Source organism: Tenrec ecaudatus, chromosome 10 (genome assembly GCF_050624435.1).
Source record: "Tenrec ecaudatus isolate mTenEca1 chromosome 10, mTenEca1.hap1, whole genome shotgun sequence".
In the NCBI taxonomy this organism is placed as follows: domain Eukaryota; kingdom Metazoa; phylum Chordata; class Mammalia; order Afrosoricida; family Tenrecidae; genus Tenrec; species Tenrec ecaudatus.
The window spans coordinates 135,699,683-135,727,020 of NC_134539.1; the positions used below are offsets into that span (position 1 = coordinate 135,699,683).

A 27,338-nucleotide genomic window follows, 5' to 3' on the forward strand; every position below is an offset into this window, starting at 1 on the left:
CCCCCTGCATCAGGTCCTCTTTTTTTTTCCCCAACTGACGTTCTTGAGGGCAGCACTTAGTTCGCCGTTTATGACGTTACTGCTTACTGGTCCAGTTGTGAGGCTTTCTCTTTTCTTTGGTTGCGGTGTAGCCCTCCGGGAGGCCGTATGTGGTCTTTGGTCTTCCCTGCTGAGTGTCAAGGTCCCTTCCTTTCGGCTTGCAAGGATGTGTCAGCTTATATCCCAGGTTGTTCACCGGCCTTCCTCTCATCTGGACGCCATGTTCTTTTTCATCTAGCCCAGTTCTCGGATTATTGGTTCAGCATGTAGACTGAATAAATATGGTGAAAAGATACAGCCGGGAAGGGAGGGGGAGGGGAAAAAAGGAAACCGAGCTGATTCCAGGAACCCAAGTGGAAGGCGAATTTTGAGAATGACGAGGACAACGAATGTATAAGGGTGCTTTACTCAATTGATGTATGTATGGATTGTGATAAGAGTTGCATGAGCCCCAATAAAAAGATTTATTAAATTTTTTTAAAAGTTAGGTTACTAATATGAATTAAATTAAATAATGCATGTTACATGTTTACCGCAATGTCTGCTTTATAGCAAGTATTCAATAAATGTTGACTATTTTTATAAGCAGGAAAAAAAGATACAGCCGTGGTGCACACCTTTCCTGATTTGAAACCTTGCGATAACCCCTCATTCTATTTGATTAATTGCCTCTTGGTCTAGATGCAGACAGGCTTCACATGAGCACAAGTGTTTAGAAATCCACATTCTTTTCAAGGTGACCCATCCCCTGCTGGTCTGCATGGTCAGTAAAGCACAGATAGACATCGTTCTGTGTGCTCTGCTTTCAGCCTAGACCGCTCGGACATCAGCAATGAGATCTCTTATTTCACATCGTCTTTGCGTTTGGATTTCCAGAGCTCTCCTCTCAGTGTACCTCTGCAGTCATTGAAATCAGTGGTTCTCCACCTTCCTCACGCCACAATCCTCTCATACAGCTCCTCGTGTGGCGGTGACCCCCCAACCAGAACAGTACCTTCCTTGCTACTTCATCATTGACATTTTGCTACTGTTCTGAATGGGGCGACCCTGTGAAAGGGTCGTTCGACCCCCAAAGGGGTTGGGACCCCCAGGTTGAGAACTGCTGATTTAAATGCTCTTTAGCAAGATTGTACTCTTATTTGATACTATCTGCATGCTATTGGATCTCCTTTCTTTGGAATGGCCACAAATACAGCTCTTTTCCAGTCGATTGGCAGGTAGCTGTCTTCCAAATTTTTTGGCACAGACAAATGAGTACTTCCATAATTATGTCTACTTACTGAAGAATGTCAGCTGAGGTCCTGTCAATTCCGGAAGCTTGTTTTCTCTACTGCCCGCGGTGCTGCGTGGCCTTCTTCCTTCCACACCGTTGGGCCTTGAGCAAATGCTGCCTCCTGAAACGGTGGAACAATTCTTCGTCTTCCTCTCCCTTTCTTTCAATGCTTCATTCGTTGTTCAACGTCTTGCCCACAGACTCCTTTACTTGTTGATTCAAGACTCTCATTTTTCCCTCTGTTCTTTCAGCATGAGAAATGTCTGGAAGGTTCATCCCTGTGTAGGTTTGGAGACACAGTGTGGGACTCATGTCTGACCTCCTCCGGCTCCACGGTGGGAAAGGAGAATCTAATTCCCTATCTGTCCAAAGATGAATCCTGTGGAGCACAAGTCAGCCACCCCTCAACCCCCAATCTTCTTTATTCTGATACTGGTTGTCCCTCCCAGAGCACTCTGCTCTTCTGCAGGGTTTGATAATCTGATGTAATGGCCAGATAGAATTCACAGACAATACTCACAATGATGGGGTTTAGAGAAGCTAACAGATTATAAATCGGGATCAGAAATGTTAAGAACACAGTTCTTTTGGCTGTATCACTCCTTCTCAGCTGATCCTTAGCCCACAGGACCCTTTGACCTTTGCTCTGCTTGGGTAATGCATTAGTTGCATAACCTGCTGTCAATTTGAGAGGATTAACAGTGAAGGGGTGGAGTCTAGCCTGTCAATCAGGTTGCAGCTTGATGACTTCATTTAGAGGCGCGAAGGAGATAAAAAGCTTTCTGGAGGTGGGACACATACCCCCTGGGAGACATTGCAGCTGACAAGACACGAGCTATGCTGGCGCCCTGAGCTGGAGGAGCCATGCAGAGATCCCTGCCAGCGCTGAGATGCTTATACCACTGCTGGATCCACAAACTTTCCACCCATTGGCCTGAGATCTTTCTGCATTCAGCCTCATTACATGTATTTCGTGAGTCTGAAAACGACTTTATAGATTGGTATCGGGACATATGGGCTAAATAGGACTTATGGACTGGATCTGGACTGGGTTGGGATGTTTTCTCAATATTCATTTGCTCTTGTATATATAGCTCTTTCTTATACACATGAGTGTCTGTGGATTTGTTTTTCGAGTCCATCTGGACTAGCTTGGGTAAGCTTGGGTAAAGCTCCTTTAGCAAGGCTGGTGTCCAAAGACACTCTGCTTCACTGCACCATGAAGGGGAAGCCCAGCCCTCTGACTAGTGCTCTCTGTACCTCTGTCCATGCCCACTGCCACTGATGCCTCTCTATTCCGGGATCTCAGGGTCTCACAGCCACCCTTTGGAGTGGCTCTTCTTTCTTATTGGCCGTGAGAGTCACCATTCCTTCTTCAGAGATGGCTCCGTGGCGTACCCAACAGAATGGCCGAGCTGAGCGATTTGGTACCCGTACAACCTGCATTCATGCTCCCACCCAGTCATTTGGTGCGAGTTACAAAGACTATGGATGGAAGAGCCAGGCTGTACGATGCTACAGAGCTCGGCTCTTATCTTTACCAATCAAATGGGTTCCATCTGCCTTCACACCCTGCCAAACAATTTCTCTTCACCGCGGTTTCCTAGGTCCGGCTCTTTGCACGTTTCATCACCACATCGTGTGTGTCTCCAGCTGCCTGGGGCTCGGTTTCGCTCTCTCACTTTCATTCCCTGAAGCTACTCCGCGCTCCACAGTCTCCTTTAACATCCATTTGATTGTTTCTGTATTTTCTGTCTTTTTCCCTTCATGTAGGATGTCCTTGAGGTCACCCCACACTCCGGTCTTCAGTCGTCGATGTTCAATAGATCAAATCTGCTCTTGAAATGGGCTCTAAATTCAGGTAGGATATACTCAAGGTTATACGTCCGGCTCTTGTGGACTTGTTTGATTTTTTTTGGAATTTTCTTCAGTTTGCACTTGAACTTGTGTGAGAGTAAGGAAGAGTGCTTTCCACAGTTGCTCCCTGGCCTTGTTCTGACTGACACTATTGTAGCCAGCCAGGTCTTGCGCAGACTGGCTGAGAAATGGGGACAGAGGCCATGAAGGAGGGAGGGGAAAGCTTTACTTTGCTCCATCAACCTGGGAGCAAGTTAGGGTAGAGTTGCCAAGGCAAGCTCCCCCAAAGCGGGGAGGGGTTGGTTTTATATATGTTCACCAGGAAGTAAATGGAGGGAGTTATGAATAATTAACAAATTTCCCAGGAATGGTCATGAATATGCATTGGGGTAGGATCTTGATTCTTGACAGGATTTGACTTTTAAATGTCTTCTGAGTTGGTTTGGTGACGTCTTTCCAACGACTCTTGGTTCCTTGGCCAAAGTACGTTTGTTCTGAGGTGACCTGAACTTTGTGACTGTCCTTTCTGCGTGTGTCCAGTGGGCCAGGTCAGGTCATGACTGATACTTATGTACTGTGATCGGATACTTTTCTGGGAAGAAAGGACTCAGTACAGACAGGTTGTCAGGAAGGAACATACAGGTTAACTATGGCAACATTTTATATCTGTATACATATATTCCCAACATCCAGTTACAACATCTTAGATCCTAAGGGTAGGTTCTTTGGGCACGCTGTGGAACTTAACGTTAGACAGGTTGGGGAGTGGTCTCGATATTGAACTTCTCCGTCTCTCTCTCTGCAGATGCAATGTCATTCCTGCATAGGTATTCCATCTGGCCAGGTCATTTGTGTTGTAGATGAAAAGGTATCAGATGCCGGTAGGACAGAATTCTGTCATCTCCAGTATCCTTAAGGCCAACTATGGATCCAACTTTTGCATTCTAATCACCAGTAATTATCACTGCATCCTGATTGGATGCTTGACCAATTTCAGATACCAAAAGCTGGTACAAGTCTTCAATGTCTTCATCTTTTGTATTAGTAGTTGGTACATGCGTTTCAGTAATAATCATATTAACTGGTCTTCCTGGTAGGTACAGGGATTATCCTATCACTTACTGTTCTTTCTGATGATGCATGTCCTGTCCCACATAGCAGACTGTATCTTTGCCTTGTTCCACTGACCAACACCCATCATGGCAGTTGGTCAATGCCTAGCTTATCGATCTTCAAGCAATTCCATTTCATTTTTGACAACTTGTGTTTTTCCTATTTTTAAAAATCACTTTATTGGGGGCTCGTACAACTCTTATCACCATCCATCCATCCATCCATCCATCCATCCATCCATCCATCCATCCATCCATTTATCAAGCACATTTGTACATTTGTTGCCATCATCATTCTCAGAACATTTCTTTCTACTTGAGCTCACCCCCCCCCGAACCCTTGATAATTTATAAATTTTTATTATTTTGTCATGTCTTACATGGTCCGATGTCTCCCTTCACCCACTTTTCTGTTGTCCATCCCCCTGGGCGGGGGTTATATGTAGATCCTTGTGATCGATTCCCCCTTTCTCCCACACCTTACCCTCCTAGTATCACTGCTCCCATTATTGGTCCTGAGGGGTTTATCTGTCCTGGATTCCCTGTGCTTCCAGCTCTGATCTGTACCAGTGTACATCCTCTGGTCTAGCCGGATTCGTAAGGTATAATTGGGGTCATGATAGTGGGGGGGGGGAGGAAACATTAAAGAACTAGAGGAAAGGTGTATGTTTCATCGGTGCTGTACTGCACCCTGACTGGCTCGTCTCCTCCCTGCGGTGCTTTGCCTTGATTCTGACTTCAGACACCCCATGTCCTGGCTACTAATGAATGTTTGCAGCTGATTCTTCTCGTTTTGAGTTGTGTCTCACATGAACAAAAGTAGACATTTAAACTCTCTCAAGTCTCTACTTAAGAAAGATTCCACATACCTACTGTAGCTCCTGCTACCTTCTTCACTTACAGTTACTGCGAAAACGACTAGCTGCTATACTGCGGCTACGGTTTTTTTTGAGAGACATAATTATAGTTTATTTCACTTTAGAACTGAATAAGCACATATATTTTTGAATAAATTTCTCAAACCAGTGACCTACATTAGCAAATGGAGAAACTAAAAGGAGAGCCAATAGTTGTATGCACAATAGAAGAAAGGAAATAAGAACATTGTGGATATATATATTTTTTAATTTTAACAATTTATTGGGGCTGATACAATTCTTTTCACAGTTCATACATATACATACATCAATTGTATAAAGCACATCTGTACAGTCTTTGCCCTAATCATTTTTTTCTCTTTTCTTCTTTTACATTTTATTAGGGACTCAAACAACTCTTACCACAATCCATACATATACATACATCAATTGTATAAAGCACATCCATACATTCCCTGCCCCAATCATTCTCAAGGCATTTGCTCTCCACTTAAGCCCCTTGCATCAGGTCCTCTTTTTTTTCACATTGTGGATATTATGAGAAAATAAAATCCAGAAAATTTATATAGAAAGAAACTAGTCAAAGGAATCCAAAGTGATTCTGTGAGAACATCAATAAAATCACCAACCCTCATATACATTAAGGGAAAAATCATATTATTAGTATTAATAATTATATGAAAACATCATTACAGTGTCATACATTCAAATTATACATATTTTGATACTGTATATAATAAGGAAACATAATGAACAGCATTTTGTTTTAAAATATTTTCTTTTTTATTAGATCATTTTATTGGAGGCTCGACTACTATTACTTGTACTACAACTAATACTAGCTCTCCTGCTCCTCCTCCTTTTTCATGATTTGGATGAAAGTTCACCGTGCAAGTTGGCTTTCCATTCGACAGTTGGCACACACTTTGTTTTGTGATGTGGGTTGCAGTCCCTGCAATGTACAAATGCTCCTCTCCCTGCCGCCCTATGGCCACAGGGCTCCCCTGTCTTTCTTATCTCCTTATGCCTTTTGCGCTTCATCCCTGGGCAAAGGCTGCCCTTTTGATATCTTAAGATTGATGGGTCCAAAAAAGAGTGTACTTCCCTGGGGGTTTGTCCACCCTGTGGGCCTGTCTGTTGTTTGACTGAAAGCGAAGCCACTGGGGCTGATTTTACCAGGCTCTATCAGGCCAGGGAGCCTGGTCTTTGCTGTGCTTTTGAGTAGGGCCCCAAAGGTTCCCCCAGCTCCATCCAGCACCTCCTCCCGTGACTCCCTTTAGAGAAGTCCGTCAGGAGTAGCAGCCAGACATCATCTCATCCCCCGGACGCACGGTTACTGAAGCTGGGCTCGCGGGGTCCCTTACTCCTTTGGACAAATTGTTGTCTTGCGTCTGTCTCTGAATTTCTCAACCCGTCTCTGCTCTGGTCGGGGAGAGACCATAGTTGGGCCTTAGATAGCCACTTCACAAGCTTTTCAGACCCGAGGTGCCTCTCACCCCAGCAGGCCCAGTAGGATGGTGAACATTATCTTTGTGCCAACTGATTTTACTCTCCCCCAGGACGACAGTCCTGTACCCCTAAGGGGCTGAACTTCTTTTTTTTTAAAGCAAAACCAAAAAATTTTTTTTACTGTGAGTGAGATGAAGGTTCACAGAGCAGACCATCAGTTCTACATTAAACAATTCACACACATTTTGTTTCAGCTCATCCACTGCAATCCCCTCAATGCACCATCGTGTGTTCCCCTTCCTCCCTGTGTTTCCTGTTTCCATTCCTCCTCCTTTCCGGACCTCTTGTACTTTTGTCTTTGGGAAAATGCTTTTGATCTTACATTGCCGGTTTTTCTAGCATAGGGGTGAGTACAGTTCCAGACCAGAGGGTGATGGAGGGCCGTAGTCTAGTGGCTTGTACCAGTCTCCAGCCACCAGTAAGGCTGGTCTTCCAGTTCTGCATTTATTCCTCCTCTATTCAGGACCTTCTAAGGTGACCCTTTGCTGAGTAGTTAGGAGTGGTGGACAGGCATCATCTAGTATTCTTCTGGTCTCAGGAGGTGAAGATGTTTGTGTGGCCTATTAGTTCATTGAAATAATTATTTCTACATGTCTTTAGATTTTCATGATTCCTCTTTGCTCTGGGTGGGTGTGAGTGAGAGCCAGGTCTCTCCGAAATCGAACAAGGGTCGAGAGGGGCATGGGTGCCATTGAGAATGATAGAGAAAAGATAAGATAAAGTTGGGGCATAGGGGGCTCCTGGAGAGGGACTCCCGGCCCAGAACTTTGTTCAAAGGAGGCTCATGTGTAGCTCTTGTCACATATCCTGCATTCGGTGACAGGTTCTCACACAAAGGATTTGTTGACAATTTCTATGAAGGCAAACAAAGAAGCAGTAATATTTCATCCAGTTTGTCTGCAGTCTGGAGGGGAGATAGAGAGCAGAACTGAGCACCTGTAGAATGCTGTGTTTCAGCTGTTTCCTAGGGAACAGGAGAGAAAGTGTCTAATTGAACGTCACACTATTCAGGGCCTCAGCATCCTGCGTATGAGCTGCCAGCTCCTTCTCACGGGCCTTACCTGCACCCTGGAATAGAGTGATCTTGTCCTAGTAGGAGACGGGAATGAAGTTCAGACCGTCCCTTCAATGTACTCTGTTACTCCGAAGTCCAGGGTTTCCTTTCCCAGAGTCCATCTTAAGACAATCTGCTCCCACAGGTGGGGAGAGGCCAATGGTTGAGCTCTAGATAGCTGCTCACAAGCTTAGCAGACCCTTGTGGCTACTCGCCAAAGCAGGACGCAGGACACTTTCCGTGTGCATGTAGAACGTTGTCTTTGCATGACTATGTTCTGCCAATGGACCTTGGTGTCCCTCAAGACTGCGGTCCTGTGACCCCAGGTCCAGAGACTCATTCCCTCAAGGTGTTTGGTTAAGTCAAGGAAGTTTGAATAACTTTGCTTCTTGTGTGCTCTACCTTACTCATGGGTATACGTGCAGCAAAAGTGACCACACGTGCTGGTATCCTCCGCTTGTCAAACCAGGGTACTCCCACTCCCTCCCAAACTTGTCCGGTCTGTGTATCTGTTCACCATCTACTCACAGATCACTCCTATTGCAGGATTGAGTGCAGAACAATACACGCCTCAGTTGCCTTGAACTCTCGCAAACTCCCAGTGTCTTCCAAGCGTCATCATTCTTGCCGGCCTCCTTCTTACTGTCTATTGTCTCCCCTTTCATGCAAGTCAGGAGCCCTGGTGGCACTGTGGGTTGTGCACTGGACTGTTAACCACAAAGTTGACAGTTTGAAACCACCAGATGAGGCTTCCTCCTTTTGTAAAGATTTGGTTTTGGAAACCTAGCGGGGCAGCTCTGCTGTTCCTTGCAGGGTCTCTATGAACCGATGAGATGGCCGCGAGGTTTTTGTTTTTCCACGTAAGTTACCACATTTCTACCTTCTCGCCACTGATTTCTGTCTTTTGTTTTCCCACCCCTGCCTGGTAGCCATTAAAGAGTGCTCTCTTAGTGTGAAAATCTCTTCTTGACTTCTCACAGCTGTCCTTTTGTGATGGGCTGATTCCACTGGGTGCACAGTTGCTAGGAGTGTTTTTTAGGTCCCGTGTTATCCTTTGAAGTGTTGCGGTCCTGCGTTGTGTGCGTACCAGAGTCCATCCATCCATTCTTTTCATGGACGCGCATTTAGGTCGCTTTCATCCAGTGCAACTTTGAGCAGCTCTGAGACAGCTGTGCGCGGGCAGAAAAGTGGGGGTTGTGGCTCTTACTTCTCGCAGTCCAGGGATGGTTGCGTCATCTGAGCTTCCCACCCGCATCGTTTTTGAGGAGGCGGCGCCCTACTAGTTTCTGCAGTGGTGGCGCTCACTGAGTCTCTTCAGGGGTCCTCGAACTCTTTAAACAGGGGCCAGTTCACTGTCCCTCAGACTGTTGGAGGGCCGGACTATAGTTTAAAAAAAAACCCACAACTATGAGCAAATTCCTATGCACACTGCACATACCTTATTTTGAAGTGAAAAACAAAATGGGCAAAAACACCCGGGGGCCCTGATAAACGTCCGCGGCGGGTAGTTCGAGGACACCTGCTCCACACCCTCTCCAGGATGTGTGGTTTCCTTTCCTTGCTCACTTTGCATCAGTGCTGGGTGAGGGCACTGCTGGGCATGTCCATGTTGTTTGATGCTCACCTCCTGAATGGGTGCCTAAACTTCGTGAAGGAATATTTTTTCCCATTTCCTGATGGCTCATTCTTTGCTTTGCTTATTTTGTCTTGTCTCCTCCATTTTGTATCACGGAAAATGCGACGCGGGGCTTGAGATGTTGGGAGATGACTGCAAGGAATTCCCTTAAGCCTTCCGAGGTTCCAGAGCTCGCATTTTGCTAAGTTCGTTTTCTCTCTTTCTGCACACACACACACACACACACACACACACACACACACACACACGGGCACTCCCCCTCCCCCCCCTGACATTCTCCCGCATGTCCATTGTTAACCCTAGGAAAAGCAATAGTAATTATATGATGGCATCTAATATTCAGTTTGTATTTAGACTTCTCAAGTTCTTTTAAAAATCTTCTTTAAAAGTGTTTTCAAAAGTCCCGACCCAAGTAAGTTTCACAAATCGCATTTGATTTATTGTCTTTTTGGTTTTAGTTTCTTTTAATCTAGAACAACTCCTCAGCGTCCCCCTCCTGCTTAACATCGACTCTTTCGAAATTCAGGACAGATGCATTAAAAATACACCAAATTGTTGATTTGTCTCATGTTTCCACATGATGCTGTCTGTCTTACCCTTTCAACTCCGCTGTATGAATTATGCTGTAAATTGTCTGGAGCAGGGCCATCTATGAAAACACAACGTGACCCCATACGTGTAAGTAAAAGTAAAAAGAAACAGGTAACTTTCAGTTTATTTTTTTTACATTCATTTTAATAATGGATTTTTTTTCTATTCGGCGTTTTATTTGCTGCGATGCGTTACATTCCTAGAAAAAGAAGCCAGGATTGTCCTCTCCTGGGTGTTTTCGCCTGGTATCCTCGTCGTGGTCCACGATGCTGGCGGAGGTCCCCAGCACGGTGAACCCAAACTGGCTGGAAGGGAGCGGGTTGTTCTGCCACTTCTCTAGATCTCTGAGCTGCACAGTCAGATCTAGGGCTGATCCCTCCACGCTGGTTTAATCTGCCCGTGAGAGTCACTACGATTTCCCCAGCGCTGCGGTCATCCGTGATTTCAAATTCGCCAATGTGGCCATGCTTCATCGTCAGTTAGAAACCGGGCAATGACTTTGGAGCATGGCCTGATAAGAACTTGGCGCTTGCCTCTCTTCTGGGCATTACTGATGCACACCGTGACGCCGACACGGAAAGATGGCGGAAAGAGAAGAATGTACTTTATTTAACTCAGCATTTCCAGAAGATGATCATTTCAACATGCAATCAAGATAAACACACTGATGAGACAGGGTGCCTTTGTTATCTATTAGGTCTTTGAATCCTGGTGTGCAACATTTCATAAGGCCACTATGAATAAGGATTATTTATCTTTGCATTCTTAAACTTCATAAAAATACTCTTGTGCAACTTTCCCCCCTTCATATGACACTTGTCCTGGTCAGGATAAAAACTACTCTAATTCGTTTGGTTCTATTTCTCCCCACCCCTGTGCATAGTTCAAGGTCTGTTTGTTGACCTTCAGGAGTATTTTCCGGTCCAGTCTGATGGGTGCCACGTCCTGGCCCCAAAGTCTATTTTTGGTATTCCCTGGGGACTTCCTTGCTCTGCTACCCTTGCTGCTCTGTTGCACACCCTTAGTGTTTTGCCTCAGTGAGGTTGGGTCAGATTGGGCGCAATTCCCACACTGTGTCTCCAGTGTTGCCCCTGTAGGGCTATGGGTCAGTGAGGGATGTCATGTCTCATAGTGGGGATGACCCTATGGTGTTCTCTGTGGATTGGCTGCTCTGAGCGGGAATATCGTCCTCAAGTCTTGGTGGGCCAGGATGTGCTCCACTCTCTCTTCCACCCCCTTCATTTGCTCCTGTGTGCTCTGATCAGACATGTCCCTCTCCCTGAGCTGCAGCTTCGGTGCTGTCCTCTGAAGTGAATTCTTCCTTGGGGGGGGGGGGGTGGTGGTGGCTTCCCACGAAGTTGGGATTGGGGCCAGGCCTTCAGTTTGGTTCTACTTCTGCTTCTCTTTCATTCCTAAACCCAGTGCCATCTGCTGCTCCCACCTCGTGACTTACTGGAACTGTTCTTGTCAAGGTTGCCAAATGGCTCCCGTGTTACCAAATCCATCTGCCTGGCTCATCTTACTGTCCCTCTCCCTGGCATTTGAAACTCCTGACCATTCTTCCTTCCTGCCTCACTCATCACTGCTTTCCGGGAACTAAGGTCCCACGCTCTTTCTCTGTGTCTCCCTCGCCCCTCTCCTCCCTCAGCCTGGTCCTTGGGTATGGCATTCCTCAGCTTTGGTCCTGAGCCGTTACTTTTCTTTGATACACTATCACTTTGATTTTATCTTTATCCTGCCATTTTAGAATCTCTTGTGTAGCAAGCAATTTCAAACATAGTGGCTTCAAGCAAAACAGCTCATCCTATCGCGTGACACTGCTGGTTATCCGCGGCAGGTTTGCACAGTTGTGCTGTTCTCTCCTGCTGCCTCTCCTGGGTGGCTGCAGCCTGGCAGGTAATGTTCCCTCCTAGGGTTGGTGATCTCATGGGAACAGCAGGAACGCGGACAACTGGATCTCTCATTTGCTCCCGGTAGTCTCAAAGTCTCTTTCTCCAGGTCAGTGGTTCTCAACCTGTGGGTTGCGACCCTTTTGAGGATCAAACGACCCTTTCACAGGGGTCACCTAAGACCATCAGAAAATACGTCATTTAGGATCAAACGACCCTTTCACAGGGGTCACCTAAGACCATCAGAAAATACATCATTTCCAATGGTCTTAGGAGTCGAGACACTGCCTCCATCTGTCTCCAGGCAGGTCCGCCCACATGCAGATACGTACACCTACGAGTACACGGTGTGAAGACTGTTACCCATGTGACACCATGCTTCAAGATACAATTTCATTTATATGTCATTGGAAATAAATATTTCACAATCTATAATGACATATTGTTTTTGTGATGAATCACTATGCTTTCATGAGGTTCCATTTGTAACCATGAAAATACATCCTGCCTATCAGATATTTACATGACGATTCATCACAGTAGCAAAATAACAGTGAGCAAGTAGCAATGAAAATCATGTTATGGGTGGGGGTCACCACCGCACGAGGAGCTGTGTGAAAGGGTCACAGCGTTCGGAAGGTTGAGAACCTCTGCTCTTGGTGGTCTCTGAGGCGGAGTAGCTGATTTCTGACCTGGGAGTCCTCTTGTGCTCCCAGCTGTCCTGCAGGGCCCCCTCACAGCAGCCCTCCTGGACAAAGAATTGCCCCACAGCCAGCGTTGCTAAGGCTGTGGTCTTTAAGGGCGTCTTCCTTCTGCAGAGCGGCTGGGGGTCTCAAACTGCTGATCTCTTGATTAGCACCCTACTGCCACCAAGCCACTGTCTGCTCACACCGACCCTGAAGGACAGCACTGACAGGCCCGGGTAGAAGCGCCTCGTTGGGTTTCTGAGGGTTTAACTCTTCATGGGAAGACAGGCTCCTCTCTCTCCAGAGGTGGCTACGTCTGAGCGGTGGACGGCAGCTCAATGAGTCAATAACACCCTGCGCTACCAGGGTGGTGGAAGATTTCAAGTTTGCTTAAGGCTTACACCTGGACCTAGTTCAACTTTACTTCTGCTCCTTCCATTAGTTAAAGGGAGTCACAGGCTAGCCCAGGTTCATGGAGATCTGGAGCCGTGGCTGCTTGGGGGCCATCCTCGGAGACTAGCTACCTCCGATCTTTCAGACTGTTCTTTTACGTTCTAGACGGAAACATTCCATGAAATACTGGAGCTTAACTTTTGGCTGTTCCACGGAGCTCCTCAGGCTTCTCCACCACCTCTGCTCATCTTCCTCTTGACGCTGTCCAGCTCAGTGCTAGCTTCCCATCCACACCGCACTTCCAGAGGGACACTTAGGAACCATCTTTGACTGCTCTCTCTTTTCAGGGCCCACATTTCAACCCTTAATGATCTCTAGAATTACTTCTCTCCGTCCTCACTGCTGACCAAATAATGACCATGGTGAAATTTAATGAACATCTCTACGTGTGTAAACACTTTCAATGCACTCCATTTAATCTGTCCCTTAAACGATATTAATTTCCCCTTAAATCTTATTTTGCTGTTGTTGTTAGGACTATACAGTGCAAAAACACACCGATGGCTACTTGGGGTGGATTTCTTTTGTTTTCTTCCTGACTTTATTTCTTTTTTATTTTTTAAAGTGCTTTATTATGGGGCTCATGCAACTCTTTTCACAATCCATACATACATCAATTGTACATTCATTGCCCTCATCATTTTCAAAGCATTTGCTCTCCACTTAAGCCCTTGGCATCAGGTCCTCTTTTTTGCCTCCTCCCTCCCCTCTCCCTCATGAGCCCTTGATAATTTATAAATTATTATTTTGTCATGTCTTACACTGTCCCATGTCTCCCTTCACCCACTTTTCTGTTGTCCGTCCCTCCAGGGAGGAGGTCACATGTAGATCCTTGTAATCGGTTCCCCCTAACCAATACCCTCTCCCTCTACCCTCCCAGTATTGCCATTCACACCCCTGGTCCGAAGGTATCACCTGCCCTGGATTCCCTGTGCCTCCAGCTCCCGTGTGCACCAGCATACATCCTCTGCTCTATCCATACTTGCAAGGTAGAATTCGGATCATGGTAGTGTGTGTGGGGGGCGGGGGGGAGGAAGCATTTAGGAACTGGAGGAAAGCTGTATTCTTCATCCGTGCTGCATCACACCCTGACGGACTCATCTCCTCCCCTGGGGGTGGGTTTCTACTATTTGGTGGGTTCTTTTGAGTGGTGCAACCATTCTAGTCCCCCGTTCCTTCCCCCCTAATTAGCATAAGCTCATGGCCTGCTAACCTTCTTATTTAATCTTCTGAGTTACTGTTATTGATTTCATAGAAACTCAAAACCAAACTCACCGGCGCCAAGTGCATTCTGCCTCACAGTAACCCTACAGGACAGAGTAGAGCTGTCCCTGGGTTTCCAAGGCTGTGAATCCTCATGGGAGCAGAGAGCATCACCTTTCTTTTGCGGAGCTGCTGGTGGGTTTGAACTGCTGTCCTTGTGGTTCAGAGCCCAACACCTATCCCACGATGCCACTAGGGGTCCTCTGATCCCACACAGATAGTTCTAAAAAGAGCACAATGTTCAAGGCAGACATTCTTGAGCAGTTAAGCTAGACTGTTCCGTTTTAAGAAGACATCAGGGGATGTTTTGGGCTTTAGGTTTAAAGATTATTTCAGGGCAATCATTTCAAGGGGTCCCAGACTTCACCGTCTGTGGCTCTGGAGAGTCTAATGTCCACGAGGATTTGAAGTTCTCTCCTAAATGCCTCCCCTCTTGATCAGGTTCTGGTCTCTGGCAGAGCAGGCAGTTGTTGGTGGAGTCAAAAAGAAGCGCCTTGCATGTCCACCTCCTTTTCCTGAGTCTCCTCCCTCTGTTGCTCCGAATGAACAGAGAGCAAGTGTTGTGCTTTGGATGGTTGCTGCTTGCCAGTTTTTAAGACACCAGGAAGCAAAACCAAAGCATTAAATGCATCACTAGGCCAGTTAACTGGGAGGGCCCATGAACCCGTGACCCTAAACCTCTAAAATTTAAAGAATAAAATCTCATTATATATATATAATCTCCCAGGCTCATCGAATACTCTTTTATTTTGTGTCATGGTTGTAAATATACGTCATGCAACTTTTACCAATTCAACTTTTTACAGGTGTACAGCTTATTGGCAGCAATTATAATAATTGGCTGGGTAACCCAGCCCTTAATCGATGTGATTTTTCCATCATCGTTTATCTTTTCTCTCGCCCTCCCACACCTAATAACTAGTAATGAAATTCTTCTCAAATCTGCCTCTCCTTGTTCCTTACATAAGCCAGGTCATAGACTGTGTGTCCTTCTGTGATGGACTGATTTCTCTCAGCCTAATGTCTTCCAAGTCCATCCATAACTGCAGCATGTACTAAGACTTTATTTCCCCTGCTGGCTCAGTCGTTCCACTGGTACTTAAGATTTTAGAAATATCTGATCTAGGATTTTGTTGTTGGTGGTGATTTTAGGGGGAGGGTTTTCCAGGGACTTAGCTTGCCGTAACTCATAAACACACAAAAAATATTTTTGCATGTATTTCCCGTATAACCCGTCTTTTGCAGGAATGCGAGCCCTTTGTAAGTTGTTTTGTATTGTTCAAAACTGTACCAGGAGTTGTCATTGTTTTAGAAGATCACATCACTAACGGCATCTTTGGTTGTGGGCAGGGAGTGCTTCAGAGGAGGGAATGTTTGAGCAAGGCCTGAAAAACATAAGGCTGAGGCAGGAACTAGCCTAGAACTAAGACCCTGAGGTAGGAACTGCTGGACGGATTGCAGCAATAGGAAACAGGTCCCCATAGTTTGTAGCCAGTGAGGAGGGGCCGGTAGGAGAGTGGGGTGAATAGCTGGGAGGCTGTGTTAAGGAGTTCAGATCTACCTGTATCTCTCTGGACGAATCACAACCACCTTCAGGCATGCAAAAACTACATACCTGAAAGTATTTGCCTCCACTGATACCTATGCCTATGATGAGTTTCCTGTCTTCTCTCACCAGTCATTACATTCTACTCATCTTTAAAGGCCAAGTTCAAAACTGTTTATGAAATCTTAGCCCATTCTTTAGCAAGAACTAGTCACTCCCTTGTCTGACATCCCATAGCACGCATGTCCCTATGGCACGAGCTGATCTGTATATTAGCTAGATATTTACATGCCAGTCCACCTACAACATGACACCGTGACTTAGTCACCCCAGTAGCCACCTCTTGGTGTGTCAGTCAGTGCCTGGCCCACCTCAGGTACTCAATGAATGCAATAATGTTGTGACATTCACTTGACTAGTAGGTGGTGCCTAGTGCTGCTTATGACAGAACAGATGGAAACCAAAAACAATAACCATTTATTAGGTTCATCATGTGCTTCCATGTTCATTATCTGATTTGGGCCCTCCAACAATCCTCTGCGGCAGGTGGGACAGGCATTTGTAGCTTCATTTTCCAGATAAAGTAGTTGAGGCCCAAGGCCATACCACTAGCAAGTAAAAGCCCAACCAAATTTATTGCCATGGAGTGGGTCCTGAATCAAAGCAAACCTATTAGGACAGGGCACAAGTTCCCCTTAGGCTCCCCAGCCTTCCTTTAAGTCTGACACCAGGACTCCCTAGTTACCAAGTTCACTGCCACTGAGTCCATTCTGACTTACAGTGACTGTAAGTCAGGGTAGCACAGGCTCTGTGAAGCTTCCCTGAGATTGTAAATCTTTACTTGAGTAGAAAGCCTCATCCTTATCCAGCCGAGCTGCTGGTGGTTTTGAACTGCTGACCTAGCAAGCGGGTTAGATTGTTGTGAGGTGCTATCAAGTCCGTTCCAACTCATAGTGACCTTATATACAACAAAACAGAAATGAAACACTGCCGGGTCCTACCCAAGTGTTACTCTCTTCATGAAGTTTTCAGCAGCAAGTCGTTGTTGTGGGTTGTCTCCTCAATCGCAATCCTGTCCTTTTACATTGGATTCAGTGCAAGAAAAGATGACGCAGGAGAGACCCGACGTAGCGCATTTCGAGGCTATAAAGCAAAGATGTTGGTTTCACTTGGAAAACGCTTTTGCCAGTGGACTAGGCAAAGGTCCTGAGTCAGCTGGGACAGAGCTAATAGCAGCCCCGCCAGGGAGAACACAGAATTTATGTCCCTCCTCCAAGCAACATCAGCAGCACCACCCCCCTCAAAGCACAACGCTAGGGAACCCCTGGCCCAAGAGAGAGGCGAGCTTTGGGGTCAGGTTTAGATGACGTTGACCTGTTAGTCTGCCTCTCTGTTGTCCTGGCAACTGGGTAAAAGTAGGCATCAATGGTCTGTTGAAATTTCCCAGATGATTCCAATTGCAGTCGAACCCGCAAACCCTTCCTTCCCCTGGCCAGCGGAATTCCCGTGAGCCCCGCAGGACGGCGACTCGGCGGGGGCGTGGCCGGCCGGCGGGGGCGGGGCTCCGGGCGCGCATGCGTAGAGCGTCTCCGCGCGCCGCCCCTCCCTCCCCCCGCCTCCATTTTGTTTGCGGACGCAGGGGACGGTGGGAGCACATCCATTTCCGGGTTGGCAAAAGGGGCGGCGGCAGTGGCGGCTGGAAGCGGAGCTTGCCGGGGCGCGAGCGGCGCGGGACGAGGCCCGAGAGGAGCTGGCAGGGGACCCGCTCTCAGGGCAGCGGCGGCCAGGTTGGGGAGGGGCTGGCGCGGCCGGGTCCGTTTCGGGGTGACCTGCGGACCCGAGAGGGAGGCAGCGCGGGGAGTGGGGGCGGGGCTTGGAGCGGGGCCGTGGAGGAGGGGCCGGGGCGCGGAGCAGGGGGCCTGGGGGCGGGGCCAGGGCGCGGGCCTGGGGCTGGCGCGGCGGAGCCCGAGGCGAGTGGGCGTGGAGTCTGTCTCCGGTCGCGGGGAGCGGCCGGCTTTGGTGTGGGACCCCAGGGGCTGGGGGAATGGAGGGGAGGGTTCCTGACGGACGGGAACCAAGGGGTCTCCAAGGGGTGGGTGAGGTGAGTACGACCGGGTGAGGGACCGAGGTGGCCGTGCGCAAAACGGGAGATGGAGCGGGAGGGAGGACCTGTGGGGACCAAGTAATTCGCAGGATGCTCTGGGTGAGGCGGCCAGGACGACTTTGGGGGGGCGGGGGGCAGAGTTGGGTGAAAAGCAGTGGTTGGGAGGATGACTCGGGAATTTGCTTACCGTGACCGTGGAGGGAGGGCGTCTAGTCGCGAAGGAGCCCCGAGTGGAGTGAGGCTGGCTTGAGCGCTGGAAGGAGACGCGCACGGGAGCCGCTGGCGTCGGGGAGAGGTGGCCAGGGGGCAGATGCACACCTGCAGGTGTTGGACGTGGGCAGTGTGTGGGGTTGAGTTGCAGATCGGGATGAAAGTCTTGAAGGGGAACCTTGGACAAAGCACCTGGAAGAAGCTGGCATGGGCAGGAGTGAATAATTTAAAAGGGATTTGAATGATCTTAGTGTTTTGGCCTCCAGGGCCCCCCCACCCCCACCCCCCGGTTTTATTTTTCCCTTACCTTGCTGTTTGGCGGAACAGTTTTGGTTTGTGAATGACGAATTGCTGAATGTTTTTGGAAACTTGTAACTCCTTTTACAAACCCAGAAGAGAACCTTGGGGGACTAAGAACGATTCCTATCCCCCCCCCCCCCACCCCCGATCGATTTATTGAGTAACTTTGAGGCAAATCATCACCATTCGTCTCTCGGCCTGCCGCCCTCCCTAAATCCCACTCCCTTTTTGAAAGAGAGGTCTGGTCCCTCTCTGCCTCTCAGAGATTGTGCCAATCAAATGAGACCTCTGAAGGGAGGGCAGAAGTGACTTTTGAACAAAATGTCTGGGAGAAATGCACCCGTTTCTCCCTCTGCGGTCTTGCACGATTATGTTGCAGGAAAGAGTTGGTTTTTTAAATTCTTCATTCTTAACATCCACATTTTGTCAATCAAAACTTCATATGATTGTCTTGTGTGGTATTGATTGCCATCAGAATGAAGAGAGCAAGGGTAGAGTTGGCGATAACTGGTGCTGGGATTATGGGAGAATGCAGTGTTTTTAGGGAGAAGAGAGTGTGTGTTTTCTAGTTCTCAAAGTGTTTTACTCCTGACAAACAGAATTTTTTCACAAATCTTTTGAGTGTTAATGAGAAACCATATCTCAGATAATTGAGTTTTTTGCTCTGATCTAATCACTGGAGCATAGCTGTCTGTCGGTTGTTGGGGGCCAATGTGATTGTAGACAGTTTGGGCTTATTAAAATGGTTACTCCTTTGAAATAATTTATTGTGGTAGAACTTCTCCTTGGGCACCATGCTCTAGACACTTTGCCCAGCGGTACAGTTGTTTAGCCCAGAAGACGTGTTCCTGGAAGTCTTGGAATTGCTGAAATCTGATGTGGATTTGCTTAAAAGGGGGCAGGTTCTAGTTTTGCCACATGCATGATTCAGAGTGGTGTTTAGTTGATACTGATTGGCAGTGTGATGTCAGCCGTACAAAGGTGCAATGCAGAGGAGGGTGGGCAGCATCCTGAAGTCCAGGGTTCTCAGGCTTTACCAGTGGCTCTAAGGAAGGAAGAGAGAGAGAGATCCTTGTTCCTAGTGGAGGCAACAGTCAGTTCTTACCACCTTGGGCTGTCTGATGATGAGAGTTCCTTGTGTACTCGGGTCGGTTTCCTACTGATAAAAAGCAATTCTGAAATTCATGGACTGCTGGTTCAGGCTGCAACGTCTAACCCTAGTCTTGTATATTAACGCAGGATGAGTCCTAGACTATGACATGCATACACTTATTTGAACTAAAAACCTGTTGAATATTATACTGTCATTTCAACGTATAGTATATCTTTTCAATTTGTTATAAAGAGGGCTTTGAGAAATGTTACGGAGGCTCAGAGAGCTCTGGGCAAGCATTTGGTATCGCCTGCTTCAACATAATGATGTTCAGTTTTTCTGTCCTGTCACTTTTTCCCCCCCGTGGAACCACTTCTACGTGGAAAACAGTGAATTACACATTCCCCCCTCCCCTTTTTTTTTTAAGTCTCTGGTGGACATCTTGTCTGTGTCACCGTTTGATACCAGCAAGTGAAAGGATTTTGACTGCTCCCAATGGAGAGGGTGACCGAAGCCGAGCTGGATTCCCTGGGCCAGAGAACCGAGTCTATCAAAGCAAAGAATAGCTGCAGAGACACACAGCTGGGACCTTGAAGCTGTGACTAACATTCTGGCAACGTGCATCCTTTTGCCAAATAGCTTCTTTTATTCTTGAGTGTGATTGTTAATCTCTTGCTCAAAGTAGGCTCTTGTTGCTACTGTTCTGCACAGGGCCCCTGAGCAGAAGTTGGCAGAAGTTCTGGCTGACTGTCTCTTGAGGGCTATGCCCCGGATTAGAGTAGATGGGGCATTCTGTGTGAAAATGAGGTTCATTGGCAGATCTGGGGACTGGCTCTGCAAGGCAATAGAGGCAGGGCTCTTTGCCGAGTGGTCCTGGAACCCTCTATGGATCTTCTAAATTCAAGTCTGTTTCTTATTCATTTGGTGATTTTGATGCAGAATCATTTTTTTGCCCAGTTTGAATGCCCTGGGTACTGAGGAAGACTTAGAATTTTCAACAGCCCCACCATTCCCAACCTCGTCCACGCTCACGCTTAAGCCTTTGAGCCCAAGGAGCCACCATTGGCTATGCTTGTGAGGACTCCCCTTTTTTTAGTGGGGGAGGTGTTAGCAGCTACTTTATTTGGAGCAAACACACAAGTCAGACGCTAGTACCACCAGTCTGCCCAGGGCTGGCCTGAGAGAAAGACAGGGATGTGGCTGAGATTCTTGTCTCCCCGGTTCCATGTGTTGAACTGGTCTTGCTTTCTAAGGGTTGGCTCCGAGTGCATGTCTAGAGAGAGCTTTGGCCTGCTAGCAGCCCTGGTGGCACAATGGTTTACACGTTGGCCTTGCTCACTGCTAGGTCAGCAGTTTGAAACCAAGAGGACTTCTTAATAGGTTCTATAACAACAACAGCAACAACTAAAACCTGCTGGCATCAAGTTGATTGTGACTCTAAGCCATCCTATAGGACAGAGTAGAACTACCTAGTAGGATTTCCAGGGCTATAATCTTTACAGAGGAGCACTGGTGGTATAGTCATTATGGGTTGGACTATGAGCCACAAAGGTGAGCAGTTTGAAACCACCCCTCTTCCTTGGGAGAGAGATGAGGCTTAGACAGCTGTAGATATCTCCTGCAGAGAACTGCAGACCTTTCAGTTACCAACCAAGCCCTAAACCACAGAGCAGAGGTCCTTATATGATCTGTAGAGGGGTACTTAAAAAAAAGGACTAGAACTTTATGGAGGTAAACAATGGTAGGAGGGAACAAAAGGTGATAGCTCGTTAATGCCTGTGCCAGCCTTAGGGGTGGTGGTGGTTCAGTGGTAGAATTCTGGCCTTCCACATGGGAGATCTGAGTTCATTTCCAGGCCACTGTACCTCACGGCCACCACTAGCCTGCCGACAGAACAGAAACTGGTGTGTTGCTGTGATGCTGAATGGGTTACAGCGAGCTCCCGCACTAAGACAGACTAGGAAGAAATTCTACTTCTGCAAATCTGTCCATGAAAACCCTGTGTGTGGAATCAGGATGACTTGATGGTAGGTAACAACATGTCAGTCATCAATCGCTTAAGATTTTGACAGTGTTCAGGTGAGCAAATAGAAAGCCAGGAATTGGCTCCCCACTTGGCCATTTAGGCATGGCAAAGTTGTACTTTAGAATGGTTGTTAACAGTGTGTTTCTCTTAGCTGAAGATAACTGTATCTGAGGTTGGTTATAAGGATGATTTCCTGCAGTATTTGTTAGTAGCTCTCTTAATAGTGGAGCTACTACCCCCCAGACAAAGCCTCTTTTGATGGCTCTGGATTCAGCTTTTTCTTGCCATCATTTGTCTCAATTGTTCTTCTGATAATGCAGGTTTGGTCTAGCAGGTTCAGATGTCAAAGGTCATGAATATAATTCCTGTTTTTAATCAGTATTTATGGTATTTCTCTAGTACAAATTCACTAACCTACTTTTTGTACATATACACCCGATGAATCCAATAATCTCTGATTGTGAAAACATTAAAACATTCTCCCTATTCATTTAGCTTGGGTCAATTAGTTTTAAAAAATGAAATTTTCTTGTGTGGTGCAGTTTTGTATGAACCAGATACCTGAGGTTTGTGGGTAATGAGCTTACTTCTCACCACTTTGGCCTTCCCAGTGCTCAGCTGACAGACTGGAGTTTGTTGTTCGAGATGCAGATTGTTTGGTGCGTGGAGTTGATTCTTTCTCATGGCACCCTCTGCACAACAGAATGGGACACTTTCTGGTCCCGTGCCCTCTTCACAGTCAGTGTGCTATGTTTGAACCATTGTTACAGCCACTATGTCGACCCATCTCCTTGATGATCTTCCTCGTTTTCACTGCCCCTCTACTGTGCCAAGCCTGTGTCCTTTTCCCGGGACTGAGCTCTCCTGGTACCATGTCCAAAGTACTTGAGATGAAGTCTTGGCCACCTCTCTTGTAAGAAGCATTCTGATGTACTTCTTCCAAGACAGATTTGTCTTCTGGAATTTGTCACCAACACCGTAATTCAAGTGCATCAGTTCTTCTGTAGCCTTTCTTATTTAGTGTCCGACTCTCACATGCATGTGACACAATTGAAAAGACCACGGCTTGGTTCGGGTGCAGCTGAGTCTTCAACAACTTTGTTCTTCATTTTAACGAGGTCTTGTGCAGTAGGTTTTCCCAGTGCACTGTCCTAGGATCTCTGGACTGTGGAAACGCCGTCTTTGACAACATCTGTCTTTTTCTTCATTTGCCATGATGTTAACCTGTTGGTCCAGTTGTGAGGATTTGGGGTGTTTTATTTGTTTGTTTGTTTTACAGTGAATTTAATCCATTCTGAGGGCTAGTCTTTGATCTTCATAACTGATGAAGATCTGAAGAGGAGCTATTTAAACTTTTCATCACTATCTTAGAAATAAAGTTAGGAATGCTTTTAGCAAATTTAATTTTTGAGTAGATAATAGATAAGGGTTAAAATTCAAAAGGTAAAAAATGGAATATAATGACTAGTCTACCCTTTACCCAGTTATCTTCCCAAGGGCAACTGGTAGTTTAAGATTCTTAAGATTCTTTCCATAGGCACCATGTACATATAAAGCAAGTACACTTACTTATTAAAATCAAGTAAGTGTAGCACACTGTTCATACCATCTTAATGTTATCCCTATTAATGTTAATGAGATTAGGCATTGTATTTACCTGCCCAATATCAATTTAATAAACGGCTTCCAGTCTTCTGCAAACTATGCTCCAGTGAATAACCATGTATATTTTACCCTTGGCATATGTTAGATTTATAAGATAAATTATTTTCTTTTTTTCTCCTTTTAAAAAAATCATTTTATTAGGGGCTCATACAACTCTTATCACAATCCATACATACATCAATTTTGTGAAGCACATTTGTACATTCATTGCCCTCATCATCTCAAAACATTTGCTCTCCACTTAAGTCCCTGGCATCAGTTCCTCATTTTTCCCCTCCCTCTTCGCTCCCCTCTCCCTCATGAACCCTTGATAATTTATAAATTATTATTTTGTCATATCTTGCACTGTCCGATGTCTCCCTTCACCCATTTCCAGGGAGGAGGTCACATGTAGATCCTTGTAATCGGTTCCCCCTTTCAACCCACCCTCAGGATAAATTCTTAAAATTGCCTAAGCACATGGCTTTTGACCCTGTTACTCGCTTAGTCACCTGGAATGTTTGAGCTCCTGTTATGTGTCAAGCATAGTGCTAGGTGCTGGAGATCCAGCAGTGAACAAAAACTGACTCAGGCCTTGCCTTCATGGAAATTCTACTCCAGTGGGAAAATCTATTAAGCAGGTAATTAATTATCATTGCTTATAAATGCTGTGGGGACAGCTAATGGGAAGCCTGACTCAGGTTAGTGGGATGGAGTGAATCAGGGAAGGTCCCTGAGGAAGTACGTCACTTTCAAGGCTGGAAGCTAGAGGGTGAGTGGCAGCAGAAAAGAATATTCTAGGTGGGAGGAATGGCCTGGGCGAAGGCACTGAGATGTGGGGCAATGAAAGAACCTGGGCACTTTGAGGACTGAAAGAAATCCCATTTGTGGTTGGAGCTCCTTGTTGTGTGCTGTGGGGACCATTTTGACCCATAGCAACCTGACATAATGGAGTAGAACTACCCCATAGGGTTTTCTTTTTTTAAATCACTGATTTACATATTTTGATTTGGACTTGTTTATATCAGTACAGCAAAACAAAATTTTAGGGATACTGGAAGTAATTAGTTTATTAGAAAAGAGACATGAAGGTTGTTTACCTGATGAAAGATTTCAGACCCTCATTGGAATGGGCAGCTTCACCTGAGGCCATTTCTTTTTTTTTTTTTTTTAATGTATAAGAGAGAGCTTTATATCAAAGATCAATTGTATATTGAGAAAATATCCCAGCCCAGTCCAGATCAAGTCCACACATCCAATATTAACCCATATGTCTGATACTAGTACATATATCCTTTAGACTCACACAGCACATACAATGAAGCCTAACGCAGGAAGGTGACTGGATGGTGGGTGAAAATTCTTGTGGATCCAGTGGTGGTGGAAGCATCTTCAGGGCTCTGGCTGCCACAGCATGATTTTATGTAGCTTGTCATAGGAAGGGTTAAGCAGAGAGTACCTGAGGCCATTTCAGTAGCGATAGCAGTGATTTATTTCAGTCCACAAACATCCCAAGAATGTTATCTTTAAATGAAAAGTAACCTTTGTTATCTAGAACTACTTTGGTGCTTCCATGTTCTGGAAGAAGAACTGCATCTCCAATTTTCCCACTCACTAACTGGTTGGAGGCAGCTGAGGAAGCTTGAGTCTGGCACCTTCAACCACTTGGCCAACCAGGCATCTTGAAGAGGAAGACCTCCGACGAGCTGGATGGACACAGTGGCTTCATCAGCGGGCTCAGACCTGGCAGGACAGTGCAGTGTTTGTTCGGAGTGGACCTTAACAGCATCCACACTGGTTGGAGCTCTCCATCCAGATCCAAGAGCTGTCACCATTGCTTGTGGCTCTTTTCCTTGAGATTTCCCCCTGGAAGAAAAGGACTCCATTGGTTACAGTTTTATGTGCACTCCTTTCAACTAAGACTCTGTCCAAGAGGGACAAAGGTTCTAAACACATGTCCTGCCGGGACTCTAGTTTCAAAAGCTCCTTCACTACTCTTGTTACAGCACCACAAGGGGAGATGTGCAGCCCCCATCGGGTTTTCTAGGCTGTAGTTTTATGGAAAAACATCAGGTCTTTTCTCTCACAGACCCATGGGTGGGTTTGAACTGCCGGCCTTTCAGTTAGCAGCCAAGCACTTTAGCGTCATCAAGGCTCCTTGGTTGGAGCTCAGAGAGTGAGCACTCATAAATGATAAATAGCATAGTGAATTTTGAACTCATTCTTGACAATGGTGATTTTTTCCCCCTGTCGGTTCTTCGTGTATTAGTTTACTAGTGTTGATGTTGGACTCATCAATATTGTAAGGGGGTTTAGGCACTGTGTAGTGGAACATGCTGGACAAAACCTATTTTTAATTTGTAGTGGTGTTAGGTGGCACTGTGCCGATTCTGACTCATTGCAACCTTATGTGACAGAGAAGAACTGCGCAGAGAGAGGTCTCTTCTCCCACAGTGGTTGGTGCATTCAGACCACTGACCCCAGCTCTAGATTAGTAGCAGTCCCGTGCTTACCTACCCATTGCACTACTAGGACTTCTGATTCTTGATTTAGTTCCTTAACGTTTTGTGGTTGGACCAGGTCTTAAACTTTTGGGCTCTGGGAAATTGTTTCAGAGAATAGTGATAATCGAATGATTCTTCGATTATAGGGATGATGAGACCTGCTGTTTAGGAAACAGAAAACACTTGCTTTTAGGAAGTACTGACAGGGGTAGATTGCAGATGTTATGGACTGGTGAATACAGCGTTCTCTCAGAAGGCATGCATCTTCACACAACACATACGTCTTGTTGAACATGCAAATGAATCATTAGCTTAAGGGGTATTATAACTCTGAATAAATGAGGTCATTTTTATCTTCAAGTATATTGACCTTTGTGGGGCAATCGCAAGCCCAGGTGACCCTGTTTAATTTCATACCTTTCTTGTGTAATTGGATCAGCTGGCCCTGTTTCCTTAACTTAAAAGTAGACTCTTGTCTTAGCCGCCCCTAACTTGTGATAAAGCAGCAAAAACGTGCAAATTTTCCTAGGCTCTCAGCAGGGAGCCATCTGTGTTTCTGAGGCTGCGTGGTATTGGAGTGAGACTGCTACAGTGAAAGGCACAGCTTTGTTAAATTGGATTGTCCGTGGTGAGTGGAGACTTCATATATTATGTTTGAAATGAGGCATGACGCTTCTCTCCTTGTAAAGACTGGCTCGGCTCTGTGGAGCTTCGGCTTCTGCTTTCTTCCTGGTCCTTTCATCACAGGGTCTGCCTTCTCCCGACAGCTCTCCATACAGCTTGTCCCTGCTCCCCCAAAGCAGTGTTCCTATGACACCTTTCCTCAGCCAAGATGATGCAATCACCATGCATTTATATAGAAAAATTCTTTTGAGTGTTCTCCTCCCATAACCGACCAAACCATATCAAACAACACATAAAGCCTGAAATAACACTAACTAACATACAGTGCTCACAGATGCACTTCAGAGCTGTAGAGACTTGATGCTCAGATGCTGCCGTAGTTCCTGGGGGAGGGGCTTGGTGACACCACTCTGGCGCCCAGGTACACACTGCCTCTCTAAGGGCATGCTGCAAAACCAACTTGGAACACTAGTTAAACGTTTTGCCCTTTTTTTGAAAAGTGAAAAACCTTCGGATTTCTTTTGGTTTATGAATACAGGTAATAATGTAGATCTTTTGTAAAAGTCAAATGGCATAAAGTGAACGATTGAAAAGCAGGAGATAGCTGTATATACTTTTGTACTTTTGTGTTTTGGGTGGCACATTTGGAAGACAGCTACCTGGTCACCTGACGGGAAGAGATCCATATTTATACCCAGTATAAAGAAAAGTGATTCAACCGACTGTAAAAATTATCATAATAACACATGTAAGTAAAATTTGAAGAAAATTAAAAAACAGTTGCCATGGTAGATGGACAGGGAACTGCCAGAAATTCAAGCCAGCTATAGAAGAGGTTGTGAAATGAGGGATCTAACTGCTGATATCAGATGGATTTTAGCTACAAACAGAATACCAGAAAGACATTTGTCTGTATTATATTGACTTGCAACGTCATTCAACCATATGGATCAAAACAAATGATCAATAACAGTGTGAAGAATGGAAGTTCAGGACATTGGCTCGTGCTCATGTGGAACCTTCGTATAGACCCAAAGCCAGTGGCTG

General features: G+C 46.1%; 1 protein-coding gene across 2 annotated transcripts in view; it reads left to right on the forward strand.

Moving 5' to 3' along the window:
* Positions 1-17,410: 17,410 nt before the first annotated feature.
* WIPF2 (WAS/WASL interacting protein family member 2) overlaps positions 17,411-27,338 on the forward strand; it is a 41,509-nt gene continuing 31,581 nt past the window's right edge. The window contains exon 1 of one of the 2 annotated variants that reach the window (XM_075561782.1): positions 17,411-17,573. The gene's annotated coding sequence lies outside the window, so the exon portion shown is untranslated. Of the gene's footprint in view, positions 17,574-17,757; positions 17,888-27,338 lie in introns of those variants that run through there. The other variant, XM_075561783.1, reaches the window with a different exon arrangement.